Raw genomic sequence first — 8384 nt, forward strand, 5'->3', positions numbered from 1 at the left:
AAAGCTCCTCCTTTGCAATGTACTGAGCGTAGGATCCGTAAGAAGAGGCTTCACCTCGCTGACTGTTGCATTCTCTGTAAAATGAGGACAGGAACACCTGTCTCCCAGTCGTGTTGTGAGGACGGGGTTGGAGGGCCAGCATGAATGACGTTGCTTGGTTGCCTGCTATAACGTGCCTCTGCGCCTCCTGTTTATTTTGTGATAACAGTGAAATGGCCCAATCTAAGGCCCATTAGAGCTCCGTGTCTGAGAGGCCTCCCAGGCCCTACCATTTCCCCACCCAGCTTCCACAAGGACAGTGCCAACTCTGCAATCTCCTACACACCTCTGTGATCTACCCAGTGAAGGGGACTCCCAGTCCCATCTCGGCACCTACAATATTTAATTCAGTAGCCCAGCGTTCTTCAGTTTTACTATTTTAAAACACAGGAGCTCAGGCCTTGACCATCAGTGCAAACTTGAGGAGTCTTGGAGCCCAGCTGTGTTTCAGTTTCTTCCTTTGCCCAGTAGATATGTACAGTAAGAACCATACTTGCTCAGGACCAAATTTCGTATGGCGTAAGCGCCGGACTTAACCCCTACTCTTTTCTCTGAATCAGGAATGAGGTGACCAGAAATGATTTCTAAATCATCACTACCAGATGCCAGTTTTTTAGAGGGAAAGCAATGAGGATGAAGGGGACTGACATGAGAAGCTATTTGACGAAAATTCTAGGAATTGTCACTCAACAGCATATTTTAATGAAAAGAGAAGTATGGGATCCTAAAAACAAGTACCACACAATTCTGAGTAGTTTAATACAAAACTATTGACAGGGAAAAATAAAAAGTTAAAGGAGGATAATCTCAACTTAATACAAAATATTCCCTGGTTAGTGGAAGGGAGCAGAGGTTCCTTTGCATGGACAGCTGGTAACTCCATGTGCCCTGTATGAACACTGGCTTCCTTCTTAGAGAATGAAGAGGCCCCGAACAGAGCCAGTTGCAACCAGGCTTGGTCTGCCTTTCCCATTTGACTGTGTCTCAGTCTCTCTTTCGTAATGATTTGCCCTGGCACCCAAAAGGCAAGCCAGAAGAAGAAATTTGAATATCCTATGGGAGATATCCCACATTAGGTCTGGTGTCTCAGCTGGGCTGATTTTACCAAGACAGCTTTGGAAGGGAAGAATAATGGATGCTGTGCTGAGATAGTAGGAGGGGGAGAATAGGTAATTTCAGCAACAAGCTTTTGTTACAACAAAAATCAGGGGACAACTCACATTCCTCTTTCTTAATCCTCCATTACAAGTATACCAAAGGGAAAAACAACAGGAACTCAAAGAAATAAGCAATACTTACTGGGAGATTCCACCCTCCTCCCCCCGCATAGTGGGGGGAGTTTGAATAAAAGAAGCTGTAGTCTGATGACATTGGCTTCTATCAAAGCACTGCCTAAAGGTGCCCCCACTAGGATGCAATCCATTTCTGATACCCTCTCTGTGAATCACATCTGTGCAGGAATATTCTTCTTCGGTATATTTTCTTTGTATATTTTTCACTTGCACGTGTGCATTTATTTAGTTGTGAGAAATAATGTGGTATGTTGCGTTAGAAATCAGGAAACCAAAATTCTGAGTCTGTCACTCAGTAGCTAAATGATCATTAATGCCTCAGTTGCCTCACTTGTAAAGTAGTAAAATGAGACCTATTCCTCCTGTCTGATACAATTATTGAGTATTCATATATTTCTTTATTCAAAACTGTTCACTGAAAGTCTCCTACATGTTCTGGTCACCAAGGAAGGCGAATTCTCTTTCTTTCTTTTTTTTTTTTTCTTCCTTAAATTTATTTATTTATTTATCTATTTTTGGCTGTGTTGAGTCCTTGTTGCTGTGGGCCGGCTTTCTTTAGTTGCGGCGAGTGGAGGCTACTCTTCGTTGCAGTGCGCGGGCTTCTCATTGCAGTGGCTTCACCTGTTGCGGAGCACGGGCTCTAGGCGCGGGGGCTTCAGTAGTTGTGGCTCGCGGGCTCTAGAGCGCAGGCTCAGTAGTTGTGGCACCCAGGTTTAGTTGCTCCACGGCATGTGGGATCTTCGTGGACCAGGGCTCAAACCCGTGTCCCCTGCATTGGCAGGTGGATTCTTAACCACTGCGCCACCAGGGAAGCCCCAAATTCTCTTTCTTTATTGTGTTTACATCTAGTGGTAAAATGTTCACAATAAGTAAGTAAACAAATAAATAAGCGAGATGATATCAATTTGTGAAACCATGAAGACTACAAAACAAGTTATTGTGATACAGTGATGGAGAGTGTTTTATCATGGAGACTGTAGTTAACCTGAATTTCCTAAATTGTTTATGTCATTTGTGATTGTGTTACTTTGTAATATATCAGCTTAAACATAATTTCCAAAGCCTTTAAGAATTTTGACTGATATTAAATCAAGTAAGTTGGTGAATAATCTTTAGACGGCTGAATAATTTCTAAGGAAGATAGAATACAAAAACATTGGTCACCAAGCATGGTATGTACACACACACATACACACCGCACATGCTTCTTATTTTTATGTTTGAGAGTAGATAAGCCTTTGGGGTATATTAATGTGTATGTTCAGTTTTGCCCCTTTAAGAAATTTAAAAGGGATGTGTGTGGCCATAGGAAGTTTTATGTTTGCTTTGCTCATAGCTAAATGTTTGTGTATTTCAAACCATATTCAGTTACTTGCCTACAGTTACCTCCATGAGGAAATAGAAGGTAGTTACATTGGTTAAAAGTTGTAATTTATATGCTAAGAGAGTAGAACTTAATGTTCTCAGCACAAAAAAAAAAAAAAAAAAGGAATGGTAGCTATATGATGGGATGGAGATGGTAGCTAATACTGTGGTGGTAATAATTTTACAGTTTGTAAATGTATCAAATCAACATTTTGTACATCTTAAACTTATACAATGTTAAATGCCAATTATATCTTAGTAAAGCTGGAAAAAAAGAGAAATGGATAGGATCCCATTTTTTAAATTGAAGTTTGGTTGATTCACAATGCTGTGTTAGTTTCAGGTGTACAGCAAAGTGAGATATATATATATATTTTTTTCAGATTCTTTTCCATTATAGGTTATCACAAGATATTTAATATAGTTCCCTGTGCTATACAGCAGGATCTTGTTGGTTATCTATTTTGTATATAGCAGCTTGTATCTGTTAATCCCAAACTCCTTATTTACCCCTCCCCTGCTTTCCCCTTAGGTAACTCTGAGTTTGTTTTCTGTCTGTGAGTCTATTTCTGTTTTGTAAAGAAATTCAATTGTATCATTTTTTTTAGATTCCACATATAAGAGATATCAGATGATATTTGTCTTTCTCTGTCTGACTTGTTTCACTTAGTATCATAATCTCTAGGTGGTCCATCCACGTTGCTACAAATGGCATTATTTAGTTATTTTTTATGGCTGAGTAATATTCCATTATATATATATATATATATATATATATATATATATATATATATATATATATCCATTCATCTGTCAATGGACATTTAGGCTGCTTCTGTGTCTTGGCTATTGTAAATAGTGTGGCTATGAACATTGGTGTGCGTGTATCTTTTCAAATTAGAGTTTTCATCTTTTCCAGATATATACCCAGGAGTGGGGTTGGTGGATCATATGGTAGCTCTATTTTTAGTTTTTAAAGGAACCTCCATAGCGGCTGCACAAATTTACATTCCCACCAACAGTGTAGGAGTGTTCCCTTTTCTCCATGCCTTCTCCAGCATTTATTATTTGTAGACTTTTTGTTGATGGCCATTCTGACCAGTGTGAGGTGATAGCTCGTTGTAGTTTTGATTTGTATTTCTCTAAAAATTAGCGATTTTGAGCATCTTCTTATGTGCTTTTTGACCATCTCCATGTTTTTTTTTGGAGAAATGTCTATTTAGTTCTTCTGACAATTTTTTGATTGGGTTGCTAGGTTTTTTTGATATTGAGTTCTGTGAGCTGTTTGTATATTTTGGAAATTAAGCGCTTGTCAGTTACATCATTTGCAAATATTTTCTCCCATTCTGTAGGTTGTCTTTTCGTTTTGTTTATGGTTTTCTTTGCTGTGCAAAAGCTTATAAGATGGATTAGGTCCCATTTGTTTATTTTTGCTTTTATTTCTTTTGCCTTGAGAGGATGACCTAAGAAAACATTGGTACGATTTATCTCAGAGAATGTTTTACCTATGTTTTCTTGTAGGAGTTTTATGATATGATGTCTTATATTTAAAGCTTTAAACCATTTTTTAAATAAATTTTATTTATTTATTTTTGGCTGTGTTGGGTCTTTGTTTCTGTGCAAGGGCTTTCTCTAGTTGTGGCAAGCGAGGGCCACTCTTCATCGCGGTGCGCGGGCCTCTCACTGTCACGGCCTCTCTTGTTGCGGAGCATAGGCTCCAGACGCGCAGGCTCAGTAGTTGTGGCTCACGGGCCTAGTTGCTCCGTGGCATGTGGGATCTTCCCAAACCAGGGCTCAAACCCGTGTCCGCTGCATTGGCAGGCAGATTCTCAACCACTGTGCCACCAGGGAAGCCCTATTTCTTTTCTTTTTTAATATTTATTTATTTGGCTGCACCAGGTCTTAGTCGCAGCACACGGAATCTTTGTTGCAGTACATAGGATCTAGTCCCTTGGCCAGGGATCAAACCCAGGCCCCCTGCATTGGGAGCGTGTAGTCTTAACCACTGGACCACCAGGGAAGTCTCGGTATGCTCCATATTTCTTAATTGGCTTAATCCTGTTGTAGGATATGCATTAAATATTAAGCCCACAAACTGGGACAAGCTGTCCCATCAAAAAAATGATTTCTATCTTCCCTATGTTCATCTTTTAAAGTAGATTTGTCAGTATCCCCATGTCCACAGTATATTCTTACCTTTGAGGAAACACTGACAAAGTCCACAACCCAATAGAATTTTACTCTCCTCTATTCTGATATAATTGTTTTCTCTAAGAAATTAACAGAGCCTTCAGTCTAATCAAGATCAAGTGACTTTTGCTTTCCTTGCATGCTTACCTCAGGTCTTCTGCTGCATGCTAAAGTCTTCAACATAGGACAGTCCAAATGACTTGGTGGGAAAGATTGTACCAGGCACTCTTAACTGGAATAGACTTATAGGGCTAGGCTTCTCCACATGAGCTGACGTTGCAACCACAGGTAGATATCTATATCTATATCAGGATTTCTAGGACTCTTGTTAGTCCAGAAGTGAAAACCTCATGGAAGTACACTTCTGGTCCCAAATTTGTGAGTCAAGAATAGACCACATAAGCCTAATAAGTTGATGAGGGGAACGTAATTGTAGATTGTGTTCATGCATTGTAGAATATTGTTGTTGGACTATTTTTAATGTTTTGTATTTGATATGCCTACGAGGATGTCCTGTTTTTCTCTTTTGCTTCTTTGCTTTCTTCCTGATCTATGTCTAACCCTCAGTTTAGCAAGGTAGGCTTATACAAACTAAAAGGAAATATTTTTAAATGATATTTTGTTCCCACTGATCCCTTGGAGTTCAAAAGTGAATACTTTCTCTGAGCCCCTAGTAATGTAATTATTTGCAAAGAATAACCGCCAAGATTCAAAGAATCTGCCCTTAATTTTTATCAGGCTGCAATTGGATAAATCTATTATACAAACAAAGCCATCCAAAGAGTTTTATATTTGAGAAAATATGATTGTGTAACCATTAAGGAACAAGAGTTGTACCTCCTTGTGGAAGCAAGACTATGAAGTCCTCCCAGGAGACTGGTCTGATAAACCTATTTTATGGCTTACAGAGCCCAGCATCATGCTAGTAAGATAGTAAGAAGTTCACTTGCTGGCAGGTCAGGAACTTTAGCAAATGTTGAGGACCTTGAGAAAAGATGAATTCACTTATTTTGGGGGACTGCAAGTAAAGCCTGATAGAGGTTAATTTCTTAGCTTTGGTTTTCTCATACTGGAATAGATGAGCAAAGAAGAGCAATTTTTAAACATCAATCATTAAATGATTGAAATAGTAACACTAGAAAATATTACTTGATACAAAAGAAAACAGTAAAGGAGTAATAAAAGAACAAAAATACATATGTGATATTTAAAAAATGAAATGGTTGGTGTAAATCCAATTATATCAAAAGAGCCACATTTTATAATGGGTCAGTCCGTCAGGCAATTTTAAACATATATGCACCTAGCAACAAGGCCACACACACACAAAAACACCATGACCAAGCGGGACTTATTCCAGGAATGCAATGTTGTTTAACATCCAAAAATCAATGTAATATGCCACATCAAGAGAGTAAAGGACAAAAATAACATGATTATCTCAATCAGACACAGATCTGATGCGATTTTATCAAAACCCCAAGTGTATTTTTTGTAGAAATGGACAGACTTATAAATTAAATTCATATGAAAATGCAAGGGACCCCAAGTAGCCAAAACAATGTTAAGAAAAGAATAAGGTTGGAGGATTCCTACTTTCCAATTTCAAAACCTACAAGGCTACAGTAATTAAAACAGTGTAGTACTGGAATAATGATAAGCATATAGATCAATGGAATAAAAGTGAGAGTCCAGAAATAAACCCTCACATTTACAGTCAATTGATTACAAGGATGCCGAAACAATTAAGTGGGAGAAGAAGAGCCTCTTCAAAAAAAGTGCTGGGACAACTGGATATCCAAGTGCTAAAGAATAAAATTGGATTCCTATGGATCAAAGGCACAAATGAAAGAGTTAAAACTGTAAAACTCTAAGAAGAAAACATAGAATAAATCTTCATGACCATACAATGGAATATTGCTCAGCAATAAAAAAAATTGAAGTACTGGTGCAGACATCAACATGAACCTTGAAAATATTATGCTAAATGGAAGACGCCAGCCACAAGGACCACATATTACATGATTCTATTTACATAAAATATCAAAAACAGGTAAGTCAATAGAGATGGAAAGATTAATGGTTTCCTAGGCCTGGGGGTAGTGAGGGGGTGGGGAGCAGCATATAAAGAATGTGGGATTTCTTTCTGGAATAATGAAAATCTTCTGAATTGATTGTTAGGATAATTGCACAACTCTGTGAACATACTAAAAGCTGATGGATTGTAGACTTTAAATGAATGAATTGTATGATATGTGAATTATATCTCAAGCAAGTTAAAAATATGTGTGGAATGATAGTGGGTAATGAACATTCAATCCTAGTTCTTTGTGAACTCTCCAAACAGAAGTCAATCCTCTGGCTGTAGTAGTTGCTCAGTACCCACACCCTAGATTTGCTGACCCTACAACAATGAAGCTTCTATGCACGTGAGTCAGGTCAAATATCCCCAACATATAATGAAATCAGCCATTTTTGTGATCATAGATAATTTTTGAAGTTTGTAGTCATAGAGGTGGACTGATAAGAAAACTTACCCAGAACTCAGAAATAAACCAAAAGGATAACCGGACGTCTTGTCAACATCATACAAGAGCATGGCCTAACAAGCCTGCCTAAAGGTCATCTGACTCTCTAGAAATATGTACGTTTGTTTGATTTACTAATTTACTTTTTTGTGGGGGGGTTTTTTGTTTGTTTTTTTGAAGACTTTTTTGATGTCGACTATTTTTAAAGTCTTTGTTGAATTTGTTACAGTATTGCTTCTGTTTTATGTTTTGGTTTTTTTGGTCGCAAGGCATGTGGGATCTTAGCTCCCTCACCAGGGATCGAAACCGCACCCCCTGCATTGGAAGGCGATGTCTTAAACACTGGACCCCAAGGGAAGTCCCTTACTGTTAATTAGGGTCCAGACATTTTACAACTCTGTAAAGTTAGATGCTAACTTGTAGAAAATTTGATAAGGTACAATTCGTTTGTTTGTTTGATTGGTTGTTTGGTCATTTGGTTGGTTGGTTTGTCTAGTAGAGATGCAAATTATTTCTATCTGATAGAAAAGATAACCCCCAAAGTTGAGTGTTTATTGCCCTATATGGTATTAACCAATTTTGCATCTAACATCAATATTTTGTCAGCATTCTTTGTCATCCTACTATTTCCTTCGTTAAACATCTAAATAAAACTTTGATACACACTCACTATATGTATGAATATTTTTAACATTTTCAAAATTATACTTGGACAAACTATTTGGAGAGCACACAGCATTAAAAACAGATCCCGGTTCTGGCACTTACTAACTGTGTGACTTGGGCCAAGTATTTAATGTCTATGAGTCTCAGTTTTCTCTTCTACAAACTGTGAATGCCAGTGCCTACCTCCAGGGGTTTTAGTGAGCATGAAATAGGATCAACTTATGAACATGAAAGAGCTTATGACGGATAACACTGCTTATTTGTATACATAGTAAATAATATGAATTTTATATTCATCTATAGG

The sequence above is a fragment of the Phocoena sinus genome, chromosome 3 (genome assembly GCF_008692025.1).
Source record: "Phocoena sinus isolate mPhoSin1 chromosome 3, mPhoSin1.pri, whole genome shotgun sequence".
Lineage (NCBI taxonomy): Eukaryota > Metazoa > Chordata > Mammalia > Artiodactyla > Phocoenidae > Phocoena > Phocoena sinus.